Source organism: Podarcis vaucheri (genome assembly GCF_965113315.1).
Source record: "Podarcis vaucheri genome assembly, chromosome: 9".
NCBI lineage: Eukaryota > Metazoa > Chordata > Lepidosauria > Squamata > Lacertidae > Podarcis > Podarcis vaucheri.
Genome location: NC_138767.1, coordinates 24,576,188 through 24,591,147, shown reverse-complemented (window position 1 = coordinate 24,591,147; position 14,960 = coordinate 24,576,188).

Below are 14,960 nucleotides of genomic sequence, written 5' to 3'. Positions count from 1 at the left end.
CTGGAAGGAATTTTTTTATTTTTATTCCCCTCATAGAGCTCCCCTTGGAAGGGCCAGTTATTATGCAACTCTGGGAATTGTAGGTCAGTGAGGGAAATGGTTTCCTAACCACCCTCAGCATCCTTATCAATCTCCAGTTTCCAGAATTCTTTGGAGGAAGCCGGGACTGTTTAAAGTGGTACAAAAGTGCTTTGAGTGTGTAGTACAGATGTGGCCTCATATCTATCTTACATTACTTAAATGGAATAATTTGAAGATGAAACTATTCCTCTTATGGTAACAGCAACACTCAAACTGTTGTGGCACTACTCAGTATGTTTTAATGACCCATGAAAAAACACACTATATTAGATAGGCTGTTTGATCTTCCCCATTTCCCTCCACTGGTTGTTTAATATATGAGGGAACATTTATGAACTAAATAAATCAGCACCACTCGAAACTCAGCCTCAAAGTACCTACAGAGAAGACTTTGTTTAGTACCCATATGGAATAATTTACACTGTGTCATCTTTGTTCTGTTGATTATTCAGTCACAGATAGCCATTGTCTGCAACAAATCTTCCCAACCGATTCTGCTGTGAGAACAAAACCATAGAAGAATCTTGGCAATGTTTCTTACTCATAACTTCTGTTTTGTTTTGACGATATGATGTGGATTTGACTAAATGTCAATTAATTAAGACAATACAGTAGTTGCTTCTTTTAGGACCACAAATAGATAGCTGTAGAAAGACGTTGATAGTATAAGGCTGCTTCCTTTGTTCCTAACTAGGGTCAGCTGGAAAACTCATTGGGTGCCCTTGGGTCTGCCACCCACCCCACAGGGGGCCTGGGAAGGGGAATACACAAGAAGGGAAAAACCTTGTTCACCTCTCTGAGGTTATTGGAGGAAAGGTGAGATAATATATTAGTATTTACATATATACTATTTAGAAGCATGTATCCAGAGCTCAGCTGTGCAAGTAAGCCTCACTGAAATCAATGGGATGTACATCTGAATAAACACGTTTAAAACTGATGCATTACTACAATTAGCCAAAATATATTTGTAAGGACCTACTTTTATGTTCTCTGGTAATTATGCAAAGCAGAAATTGTTCCACTGTTCAAGTACATGACAAGGGCTTGGGGTTTTTTTTGGTAAGTGGTTCTTCTCTTCCTTCCAGCAGGTGGTGCTTGAGAACCTAAAATGCAAGCTTCTGGTCACTGGATGCTAATTGTTCAGAAAACTGTCTTGCTTTATCCATGAGATGGCTGTCCAGGATTATTGCATCACAGACCTAACCCAGAAAGCTCCAAAGTCAGATCAGCAACGCTGGGAAAGTAGGGGAAAAAACTGGCACACCCCAACTCTTTAAATGGTAAGCTTCTTTGTCAGTTTCACCGCTTGTTTAGATTACCAGTTTATTCAGTGTTCATCCTGATTTGTGTGTAGAAAGCATACATCATGGTAGTGATGAGTGAATGAGTCCATTTCAGTTTCTCTCAGCTTCTCATTTTTCCAGTCTTCAGTTTTGTACCCCATATTTCCACGTCACTCTGAGATTTTTTTAAAAAAATTAAAAAGTTTTCATGAAAATTCATCAGTAATTTAATGTGAATATCTCTCAATAGGAACATAACAAGAGCCTGAGGGATTAGGCCAATGGCCCACCTAGTTCACATTCCTGTTTGCCCAGTGACCAACCAGATCACTGTGGGAAATCAGAGAGCATAGCATGAGTGCAAGGGCACTCTCCCCTCCTGAGGGTTCCAGCATGCCTTGTTGTTGTTTAGTCGTTTAGTCATGTCCGACTCTTCGTGACCCCATGGACCAGAGCACGCCAGGCACTCCTGTCTTCCACTGCCTCCCACAGTTTGGTCAAACTCATGCTGGTAGCTTTGAGAACACTGTCCCACCATCTCGTCCTCTGTCGTCCCCTTCTCCTTGTGCCCTCCATCTTTCCCAACATCAGGGTCTTTTCCAGGGAGTCTTCTCTTGTCATGAGGTGGCCAAAGTATTGGAGCCTCAGCTTCAGGATCTGTCCTTCCAGTGAGCACTCAGGGCTGATTTCCTTAAGAATGGATAGGTTTGATCTTCTTGCAGTCCATGGGACTCTCAAGAGTCTCCTCCAGCATCATAATTCAAAAGCATCAATTCTTTAGCGATCAGCCTTCTTTATGGTCCAGCTCTCCATACATCACTACTGGGAAAACCATAGCTTTAACTATACGGACTATATACATCATGTCTAGTAGCCAACAATAGCCCTTTTCTCCATGCCATGAATTTGTCTAATCCTCTTTTAAAGACATCCACATTGGTGGCCGTCACTGCCTCCTGTGGGAGCACAGTTTTAATGCAGTTTTGCCTATTTTAATGCATGTTATTTTCACTAATAAATGTATTTCTATGCTCTTTACCTAGAACATGCCTATTACTTGACCGGAGAACTGTATCACAAAATTCAGAGAACTGAAAATTTCAAAGGAGGTCGTTGTTTGATTCACATTTTCTTTTGAAAAGTGAGAATTAGGTCAGTTCACCTATAAATGTGAACTGAGCTGGATCCAATCTTATATTACTAACTTTATTTCAATATCAAATTCTGTTATTAAAAGGGGTGAAAATTACTGGCCAGTTAATTATTCATACATTAAAGACATATTATGCCTCTTATGCTAATAATTTGGAAAACAGCCTCTTATTACAGCATTCACAGTGGAAACAGATGCTGACTCCTTCCAAAGACGTCTCCATATTGTTGCTGAAATGCTTTTTCCCAAATCTGTCTTCAAGGCCACCTGATTATTTTGGTTACCTTGTCATTCATAGCTAAAAGCTATTTAAGTATTAAGGTTGTAATCCTATGCATGTTTTTCTGGCAGTAAGTCACGGTGAACACAGTAGGATTTACTTATGAGTTTGCCCTGACAGGTGTGATTTGGGGCCCTGTTACAGTGGTGGAATAACTAGACAGGACACAAGGTTGGGAAAAATCAGCCCAAATCTGAGAGCAGTAGAAAGCATTGTTCACATGGCAGCAGAGCAAGATCCTGTTGCAAATTGCAGCAGTCCTTGCTGACGGAATGATCCTCTGCCAGGGTTGAAAAATGCCCCAACTGCCTCAGTGGGAATCATCCAGCATTGGGGCCTGGCAATCAGGGTGAAAGATTCTAGCAAGGCTGTAACCTGTGTTCAGGGCATACTATGACCAATCTTTCTCCAAGGCCCCTTGTGGACCCCTGTTGTACTATGTTGATCCGGCCCAATGCCATGTCCAGTACCCTCCAAGTGTCCCTATTTTCCAAGGACTGCCCCAGATTTACCAAAGCCATTCCAGTTTCTGATTTGATTGCGGAATGTCCTTCTTTTCCTTAGGATGTCCCTATATTCATTGGAGAAATATTGGCGGGTATGGAGTTATGGGACCCCCAAGCCAGGGAGTAACCAATCTTTAGAAGACACCTGAAGACAGCCCTGTATAGGGATTTTTTTTTATTAAAAAAATTAATGTCTTACTATGTTTTATATATGTTGGAAGCTGCCCAGAGTGGCTGAGACAACCCAGTCAGATGGGTGGGGTATAATAATAATAATAATAATAATAATAATAATAATAATACAGTGGTACCTCCGGTTGCAGATGGGATCCATTCCAGATCTCCTGTCAGATCCCAAGGTTTCCACAACTGGAGGGACCACTTCTGAGCATGCGTGCGGGGCGAAACACTTCTGGGTTTGCCACTTTCGCAACCTGAGGGTAACGTAAGCTGAGGTGCTACTGTAATGGAACAGGACATCGTGTTTTCATTGGAGAAATGTTGGTGGGAATGAAGCACCTAACATGAGCAAGCCTAATGTCACTGAGGGAAATGCACCCCCCCCACACACAAAGAGGCCAAGTAAAGCTGGGAGAAAAAAGCTAAATAGCAAGCTAGATAGCTCAGTGAGGTGTTAACATGGAGGGTGGATGGGAAACTCGCAAGGGTCAAAATGGCCCTGAGGACACACAAGCAAGGCTTTTTATCACCTCACCCCCCCACGCTATATCATGGTTTATCACCACCCTGTGAGATCCCATGTGAAATCAGGAAGACACAAACACCTCCCCCCCCCCAACTGTTAGGGCCCCATAGCCCCCGGGCAAAGTTGCCCTGTGCTCAAAGGTGCCTGGAACAAGGCAAACATGCACAGAATTGAATGGCACATCTCTAGATTTTGAATTACAAGGTTCAACAAAATTCTAACTTATCTGCAGCCAGTCAGGTGGTGATTTTAGGAGCGATTGCTGTTTCATTTTAATGCTTAGGTGCTCCATTTTGCAAATCTCTACTTATAAACTGTTAACAATGAATAAAGCCTTTGAATCTGTGCACTCTGTTTTTCATCCAAGTTTTGAATATTTGAACCTAGATCTCAAGTCAAAAATTTATGCTCAGCATATGTGGGGGATAGGAGCATGTCCAAAACACATTTCTTTTTATACATTTATGCTTATACACCATCCTTCCTCCAATTGCCCAGAGTGATGCATAAAACTATGAGATATCTGTCAATCACACAATCATTTACAACAGAAATGAAAACATATAAAAACTGCAAACTTTGTGAGGTTATAGTAGATGGATTAATGAGGTCAGATGAACCAGATTCAGGCTTGCATCCCAACACTTCTTTTTCACTGAAGGCAAATGGCAGAATATACCACTATCTTTTAGCAATATACATTTGTTCGTACCAGTGTCTCCACTGTTATAAGAGATGTACCTGTCAATAGTATTTTCACAGCTAAAAGGACAAGAAACAAGGTCTCCTTACAGCACTTAAAAAACAACAAAAAACACCCTCAAAATTAACAGCTCTTCTAAACACAGCACCTAAACTAATATTCGCAACCATTTGACAGAATAAATCTCTGAAAATGCTGACACAGTAATGACTTGAAAGGAAGTAGATACTTATCTGGCCAGATGCTTGAATCCCTAGGGATAGCTTCTTCCAGAAAGGAGTCAAGGTTAGATGCCCCCTCCCCATCAGTGGATTTTGCCCCTTTCACCTTCATGGATTATCTTACTCCCCATTGCTTCCTAAAGTGAAATTACCTCTGGAGGTCTGCGGTAATGCATTTTAAATCATATACAGTGATAGGAGAAGATAGGAGTGAGGCTAAGGTTCTGACTTTGAATCGGAAAGATCAACTTAGGTATTATTATATTGCAACTGAAGCAGAACAAGTGCATTAGGGCTTTGTTTTGCTGGATTTATCATTTTCGTCTTCCTTTTGTGTGTGTAAGACTCTATATTTCAGAGCTGTCATCTGCATCTGCCTGGCTCATGGGTGTTTTGTGTGCAGGGATAAGCTCTTAGGACTCAAGGGAAAGGTTCGTGGATGTGGTCCATTAGGCAGGTCATAAGGCATGTGATCTCCCAAATGTACTGGGAAGCAGCAGACTGACTGCCCAGCCCTATCGTTTGTCAAGGATTGACGGAGAACGATCAGACCGCAACCCTGTTTCCCTTTGCACATTGCCATTAGTTGCAAATTCAGAGGGAGCCTAGCTCAGTGGTAGAGAACGCGTGCGCACAGAAAGCCCTGAGGTTCAGTCCACGACAACTTCAGTTAAAAGGGTCAGAGAATGGCTTATGTGGCACACCATCTGCTTGAGATTCTGGGGAGTCACTGCCGGAAAATGTAAAAAACAAAAACAAAAATGAATGCTTACCAAACAGTAGCCACTATTGAACCGCCCTGCAAACTATTCAGGATGTAGTCAGGGATTCTGGTAGTGACCATTATTTTCCAATTAACAAGTCACACAAGTAGGGTTGGGGGAGAAAGCTGATTCAGCTTGCATTTAAAGGCAAAACTACTAAATCTGCAATTTCTGAAACAATACATAAACAAAAACACAGCCACAATTTGAATTTTGCACTGAATTTTGCAATGTAGTTCTTCAGCCAAGTAATGGGTTACATAAATGCATACACTGAGGTCAAGTGTGCATGAAAATAGAGAAACTGGTGAAAATAACATACAAAAATGAGTAATATTAGTGAAGGAATGCTTTGCAAAAAGGTACATTAGGTAAAATGTCGTAAAATGTGTATTAGTATAAATATGCACTAAAATGCTGATGAATTTTACGAGGACTTTTTTAACAACCGAAAAATAAAAATAAAATCACAAACTAAGGTGGAAATGTGGAGAGCAGAATTTAAAAGTGTAAAAATGAGAAACAGGGAGAGACTGAAATCTATGGATTGTCCCATCCTACTCATGACTGAAACAATGAACCATATATAAAACAGCAACTAAACTGCAGGCAGTTTAAGTCTGCAGATCAAAGAGTTTGGTTTCCTGGTATAACACCTCTGCACATGCAGCTATACTTGATTAATTTGTCTAATCCCTCTTTAAAACCATCAAAGGCAGTAACCATCCCATGTGACAACAGCAAATTCTACAAACAAACTATGTGAAAAAGAATTCCCTGGATCTACTGCCAGTCGATACCACTGAATGACTCAGAATTCGAGTGTCAGCAGGGAGGGTTGAGAAAAAGTTCACTTCCTCCACAAAAAATGCATGACATATAAGCCATTTGAATTCAGGGGGACCAAATCCTGATTAGCATGCATAGATCTGGACTGGGAATCATACATCCCTCCCAATGACGCTTTTGCTTTAGCTTGTAGGAAAGGTGCTTAACCCCTTAATCATTTGATACCTTCTGCTGAAGGAATTGCACTGGCTGCCAATTAGCTACAGGGCAAAGTTCAAGGGGTTGGTTTGGGTATATAAATCCATATGCAGCTTGGGATAAGGAAACCTGGACACAGTGCTGGATTTACGTATAAGCTAAACAAGCTATAGCTTAGGGTCTCATTCTCTCCCCCCCACAATATAAAGGTAAAGGTAAAGGGACCCCTGACTGTTAGGTCCAGTCATGGACGACTCTGGGGTTGCGGAGCTCATCTCGCCCTATAGGCCGAGGGAGCCGGCGTTTGTCCACAGACAGCTTCCGGGTCATGTGGCCAGCATGACTAAGCCGCTTCTGATGAACCAGAGCAGCGCACGGAAACGCCATTTACCTTCCCGCCCGAGCGGTACTTATTTATCTACTTGCACTTTGACGTGCTTTCGAACTGCTATATTAATATACTTCTTCTTAATTGTATTTCAGTCCAATAATTACTTTGATAAAATACATATTTTGTTATGTGCAAATGGCTTTAGATACTTATTAGGTCCATAAATTACCATATAGCATATATTCAACACAAAAAACAGCGGCAATTTGTTGTTGACAAAGGGCAGCTGGACATATAAAGGGCCCCATTACTTTCAGTAGCTTACGGCCTCATCAAACCTAAATCCGGCCCTGTCTGGACACCATGCTATCAGGAGGCCCACCCTGCACAATGTAGAGCTACACTGGCAGCTACGCTTTGGAATGCCATCCTGTTAAAGATTGGACAGGCGCTGTCTCTGTTGTCTTTTCAGCACCCCCTGAAGACCCTCCTCTTTCAACAAGCCTTTTCAGTAGAGATCTTTCCCAATCTGTACCTGCCGTGAAATTGTTTTCAGTATGTTTCTATTGCTTGTTGTTTGCATCCCCTCTGAACTTCCTTTTTAAAAGGTGATGTTCCACTGGCTATGTCCCAGTTGTCTTGTGGAGAGGCAAATTTTAGTCCTGTTATTTTTATTTTTTATTTTTGCAATTTGTCAGGCCTGGGAGTTCAAATTTTGTCATCTCCAATTGATTTTCAATTGCACACACATTTATTCAGAAGTGATTCTCACTGTGTTCAGTATAGCTTACTTCCCAGGTGAGCATTAATGGGATCACAGCCTTAGTTTTTCAGATGGTAAACATTAGATCATGGGTAGGCAAACTAAGGCCTGGGGGCCGGATCTGGCCCAATTGCCTTCTAAATCCGGCCTGCGGACGGTCCAGGGAATCAGCATGTTTTTACATGAGTAGAATGTGCCCTTTTATTTAAAATGTATCTCTGGGTTATTTGTGGGGCAGAGGAATTCGTTCTTTTCTTTTTTTCCAAAATATAGTCCGGCCCCCACAAGGTCTGAGGGAAAGTGCACCAGCCCCCTGCTGAAAAAGTTTGCCGACCCCTGCATTAGATGCTTCTTTACAAGTATGTTAAGCTATGTATATCTGTCCAAAATATTCCATAGTGATGATAGATACAAAGATACTCTGTGACATGAAGTGGGGGATGATTTAGTCTATAGCTTGAGTCTATGTACCCACTTTATATATCTCCAATAGAAGAACCACCACTCATAGGACTGTATCCAACACTACAGCTCTGCTTATGCAACAGACTTCTCTCTGTGTAATGAAACTTCCTCTCCAGCTCCCCATGCACCCTTAAAACCAGCTCAAGAGGGCTGAGGGAACCCCTCAGAGCACATTTTGGGGATGTACACTGTGAAGAGAGGAAATCGAAGTCCTGTTACACAAGCTGGGATTGTTGCTTACAACTCATAGGAATTACAACACTCTAAACTGGGAGTTAAGGAGGCACAACAAGTTGTAGTCAATTAACTTTTACTCAGAGTAGACCTATTGAAATCAATGGACGGGACCAATGTCACCCCAGTAATTTCACCGAATTTATTCTGAGTAAAAGTCAATTGAATACAGCCCCAAATATTTGATTATATGATGGGTTAGATTTGTTTCTTAAGAAAGTTCAAGGAATAAAATGCATTGTTTATTATCACTGGGGATAGTTAATTTTCTCTTCAGTGGCCCCTGTGTAATCTTACTGACCCTATAGCTTTATGGCTGAGGATGACTGGCGGCTGTACAGTAGCTATAGAATGAAACAACAGACAATTGATTCCCTATGTTTGATGGAGTGCCTGTTGGAAGAGATTCTTTCCTTTTGTCAGACTATAAAGTTGTGTTTGTCAAGCTATAATAGTTGTTCCATAATAAAAACCAGACAGAACCCACCTCTCTGTTATAACCTTGGGTAAAGTCTTGCAAACATGAAAGCTGGCTTTCTGTTTCTAAGGTCTAGAAAAGTCAAGTCTCTTGTGATGTATTGAGTAAGGGGATTTAAATGTGGAACTAAACCAGATTACAAAAAGTCAATCTTACGTGTTCCAAGTTTATTACTTTTTTAAAAAATAATTCCACTTAGCAGCTGAAGACTGTGGCTTTGTCCAGATGTTCTACTTATTTCAAAAGACCACTCATTGGTAATACTAATGCGGGATGAATTAGATGGCTTGATTCATATGAAGTTAATCCCCGAAAAGCCGGTTTACTCTAAGATGTTGCAAATTTCTTGGAATCTTGCTTTGTTTTATACTCAGCAAAGAAGAGCTTAAGTCCCAGCCACTTGGTAAGACAACTGTTAACCATAATGAAATGCATAAATTCCAGCTATCATCTATGCAAATGCATCCCAAAAAGTTTGTGGGTAAGAAATTGGTACAATGGGCAGTCACTCCATTAGTGCAAGATTACCAGATGACCAACATGCAACAAGTATTCATGGAAGGAGCAGGGTTGCAATGGAGCATCGTTTCTTTTCAGTCAGTCATTGGCCACAAACCTAAGTATGCTTATTTAAATGTAGGGATGGGTAAATCTGTCAATTTTAGTTTCTCAGTTCCTCATTTTCCTAGTCTTAAATTCATATCTTCATATTTCCACATCAGTGTGCAAATTTATTTCGATTTACATTTTTTTTTGGCAAAAGAATCCCCCCTAATATAATGGATTTTTGTATGTTATCTTCACTAACATATGCCTTTTTCTGCACACCTTACTCCAGTACAGTTGTACCTTGGGGGTTCCGGAAGTCCGTTCAAGTTCCAAAGCATTCAGAAACCAAAGCGCGACTTCTGATTGGCTGCAGGAAGCTCCTGCAGCCAATTGGAAGCTGTGGAAGCCCCATCGGATGTTTGGCTTCCAAAAATAGTTTGCAAACCGGAAAAGTCACTTCCAGGTTTGCGGCGTTCAGGAGCCAAAACGTTTGAGAACTAAGCTGTTTAAAAACCAAGGTATATATGCATTTTTGAACACAGTACTTAGCTGTAGAATTGCATTGCAAAATTTACAAAAGTAAAAGGATGGTTGTATTTTGGTTCGCATGTTGTTTTGGAATGTGTTAATTAGCCAGAATCACCTTTAAATGAAGTGAATTTCTCCTCCACCCGTACTAAGTTGTATTGAAATCTCCAGGAGATTTCTACGCATACATGGTTAAAAGTATTCAGTTAGATATGTAATGCAAAGAACCAAGGTCAGTTTAATTACCATTCTTCTTCTTGCTTTTTAAGCCTGCCACTAACTGTTTATAAGCCTTGGCCAATCTGGTGCCCTCCACCTGTTTCAGATGATAACTTCCACCAACCCCAGTAAGCCTCAGTTTAGATAACAGCTGAACTGCAGGTAAACTAGTCAGCCCATGTCTGCACAATTACAAAGACAATTGACCATAAAGCTATACAGTCTGCGAAATTTCCAAACACCCTTCAGAGCTGCTCAAGCATGGTTATGTTTTATTGTGTATCTAATACATGTGGCATACCATACACAGAGTCCACAAACAGACTATGGCGGTTAGGGAAGAAGTGAGTGAGATCATCTAAAATTTGACATTGCATATGGACACGGAGGGAAACTAATGTTCTAAATGACCCAAAGTGAAAACATCAAACATGGAAAATCCAGAATAGGAAATGGTTGCTAACTGTAATAATAAAAATATCCAAAACAGGAAAAGGAATTGTAAATGTTGAGGTTACTGAGTTATGTAGAAGTTAAATATCCTGAAAGTGCATGATTAAAAAATCTGTTACTCATATAGTGGTGTTCGAAGTATGTTGTTTATTCCCTTATGGTTGATGGCAGAAAAACCTGGACTAAGTCCAGAGATCGAGTGGCAATTCGATGCAGATACTCATTCACAACTGATAGAAGAGCGATCCAAGTTTTCACTTTACATTTTCTGGTCTGAAATGACTTTGACCATATTTCTGCATGCAGAGCACTGGTCTTTGAATGGGCACTTGTTTTTTTTTTACCTGAGTACATCAGCATCCATTGTATTCTGTGCAAACAGAACAGCTGAGCTTGCCATCACTTTCTGGAGCAGAGCACTTCTTGTTCAATTTGGGGGAAATGAAACACAACAGTTGTAGCCAATCTTAGTCCTACTCAGAGTAGACACCCTTTGAAATTAAGGACCATGACTAACAGGTTCAATAATTTTAATGAGTCTTCTCTAACTTGGTTGGATGCTACTAAATGGTACTACTCAATCCCCCTCCCCTTTTAAGGCCAATTTCAGTGATTGATCCTGGGAACTGGTGAATTTTGGGACCAAGTCGATAATATTTTTCACAAATGCAGATTGCAAGCACATGTTGGGCACAATCCATAAGTGTCAAGGATGCTTAAATTTACATTGAAATTAATTGGACCTCACCTATTGATGCCTCATTGATTTCATGGTTTTAGAATGCTTAATCTCATTGAAATGCAACAGCATATGATGCACAAAACAAAAGCAAACTATTGGCCACAGTTGGAATGACAAAAAAAGCTGCATTTCTGTTGTATGCCTCATACAAATGAATGTCTTCCTATCCACATTTGTAGTATAAAAGAATAGTTTATGTCTTGTTCCTTTATTCAGTTTTGGATCATCATGCAAAGATTGTGCAAGCCGTAAGACTCCCCCACCCCTTGAAAAAGTAATTTAATAATCTGTTGTGTAAGGCTGAAAATATCAGAATAAGAATTTGCCAAGAAACCTGAAATGATTCACAACAGAAAACCCCCACTGGACAATATTTCTTTCCTATGCAAAATGAAATCTCATCTAATTACTTTCACCAGGGCCCTATTTAAATGCCTTTAAATGATGCTTTGGTGCAAAGGGAAATGTGCTGAGTAAACTAGAGCTTTACTTTCAGTGAAAGGCATTTAAACCATGTTCACAGTTGCTTTTGCTCCACAGATGTGCATCAATGTGCTGGTGCAAATATTAGAATCATAGAATCATAGAATCATAGAGTTGGAAGAGACCACAAGGGCCATCGAGTCCAACCCCCTGCCAAGCAGGAAACACCATCAGAGCACTCCTGACATATGGTTGTCAAGCCTCTGCTTAAAGACCTCCAAAGAAGGAGACTTCACCACACTCCTTGGCAGCAAATTCCACTGTCAAACAGCTCTTACTGTCAGGAAGTTCTTCCTAATGTTTAGGTGGAATCTTCTTTCTTGTAGTTTGGATCCATTGCTCTGTGTCCGCTTCTCTGGAGCAGCAGAAAACAACCTTTCTCCCTCCTCTATGTGACATCCTTTTATATATTTGAACATGGCTATCATATCACCCCTTAACCTCCTCTTCTCCAGGCTAAACATGCCTAGCTCCCTTAGCCGTTCCTCATAAGGCATCGTTTCCAGGCCTTTGACCATTTTGGTTGCCCTCCTCTGGACACGTTCCAGTTTGTCAGTGTCCTTCTTGAACTGTGGTGCCCAGAACTGGACACAGTACTCCAGGTGAGGTCTGACCAGAGCAGAATACAGTGGCACTATTACTTCCCTTGATCTAGATGCTATACTCCTATTGATGCAGCCCAGAATTGCATTGGCTTTTTTAGCTGCCGCGTCACACTGTTGGCTCATGTCAAGTTTGTGGTCAACCAAGACTCCTAGATCCTTTTCACATGTACGGCTCTCAAGCCAGGTGTCACCCATCTTGTATTTGTGCCTCAATACAAGGCATTGTACATTGATTAGGGTACATTGATCTAGCAGCATTCTACATGAGGCAAGTATTCAAAAATAAGGCGAGTCTGCTGGATCTAGTCCAGCAGCCTGTTCTCACAGTGGCCGTGGTGGGACCTATGCACAAGCGCACGCTCCACTTCTGTGGTTTCCAGCAACTGGCATTCAGAAGCATGACTGTTTTTGACCATGGGGGCAGAGCACAGCCTTCACAGTTAAAAGCCATTGGTAGCCTTAAGTTGTCTAACTCTCTGTTAAAGCCATCCTTGTTCGTGGCAATCACTGCCTGAGAAAAAGAGAGGGGATTGTCATTGCTGGGTGTTTTATGAACATGGGAAAGGGTTTCAGAGTGGCAGACAGACGCTGTGTTGTGCCAAGTCCCCACAGCTGTGAGGCGTACTGTTTCTGTAGCCACTGCTATACAACGTTGAAATATCTCTATCTAGCATATTGTAGAAGAGAATTGAGACGCCTGGTTAAAATGGGATATCCTCCCAGCACAGTGGACCTGATCCGAAGGCTGCACATTTCTGACAGGGATTAGGGTCTTGTGGAACAACCCAGACTCCCCTGCTAGTCTGGTGGGGGTTTAGGGAACAGCAAGACCACCAGAGTGTCCATAATCCCGTCATGCATGGCAACCAGGTGGAAGATGTGGGATGCAGACAATTGCTGCATCAGTCTTGAGGTGGTGCAGTGATCAGGACTGGATTGGGCCCATTGGGGGTCTTATCACTGGCTGCTGCTAGTGGGGATCTCTCCAACCCCCACTTCTACATATTCATTTAGTAGACAGAAGGAGGAGCTGTATGGGAGGCTGATAAGGCTAGCAGAGAGGGACACCAAACCTCCTTCAAGCCTCACACAAAGGGGGTTTGGATTGCTCAGTAAGTTATATTGTGTTATACTATGGATCCTACATTGGTTTCAGCGTTAATTTATCCCCTGCTTTCTAGCAAAAAGCAAAGACCCTCAAGGCAGATCACACATGTTTTGTTATTTTTATTTAATTTTAAAAGATCTTTATCATCTTTCCCATTCCCATTTATATTTTTTCATCATTTTAATGTCTTCCCCCATTTAAATAATAATAATATTCTAATCTCCTTCATGGATCACTGCAATGACAAACCTAGACAGCATCTTAAAAAGCAGAGATATCACCTTGCCGACAAAGGTCTGTATAGTTAAAGCTATGATTTTCCCAGTAGCGATGTATGGAAGTGAGAGCTTTACCGAAGAATTGATGCTTTATGGTGCTGGAGGAGACTCTTGAGAGTCCCATGGACTGCAAGAAGATCAAACCTAGCCATTCTGAAGGAAATCAGCCCTGAGTGCTCACTGGAAGGACAAATCATGAAGCTGAGGCTCCAATACTTTGGCCACCTGATGAGAAGAGAAGACTCCCTGGAAAAGACCTTGATGTTGGGAAAGGTGGAGGGCACAAGGAGAAGGGGATGACAGAAGACGAGATGGTTGGACAGTGTTCTTGAAGCTACCAGCATGAGTTTGACCAAACTGCGGGAGGCAGTGGAAGACAGGAGTGCCTGGCGTGCTCTGGTCCATGGGGTCACGAAGAGTAGGACACGACTAAATGACTAAACTAGAACAATATTCTCATAAAAATGTGACCCCATCCCAGAACTGTTCTTCAGACTCCATGTATGGTAAGGACAGGTTTTGATTCTTGCATTGTAAAAAACCCCCACTTTTAATGGGATTGTTTTTGTAGGGTGGCAGACAGTGCACCAGTTCCCACAATCCCTTTCACATGCCCTTACTTGGGGTAAGACTCCATGCTGATCAACCCTAGTTCTGTTGCTGAACTCTCTGAAACTTTTTATAAAATGCATCTGTAATGTTTATGAGGTGTTGCTGTTTTTATAGTGTGCCAGTGTCAATTGCTGAGCTGTTTATTGGAAGGAGATATATAAGGCCTGTGGTAAAAAAAGATACGCATTTTCAAAAGTTGAGTCTTCATTAAAAAGGCAAGTACTTTTCATATGACCTTTGAGGGATGCATCAGGGAGAAATGGAAAAATAAAAAAATATGGCTGGATGCTCTCTTTACCACCTTTATACAAATAGGAAGGATTGCCTGCACAAGTATTTGATGTTCTGCTGTCTCTATAGTTTATGCACAAGAAAATGAATGCCGCACCATCCACGGACTACCCACTTGAATATCTGATTTCGTG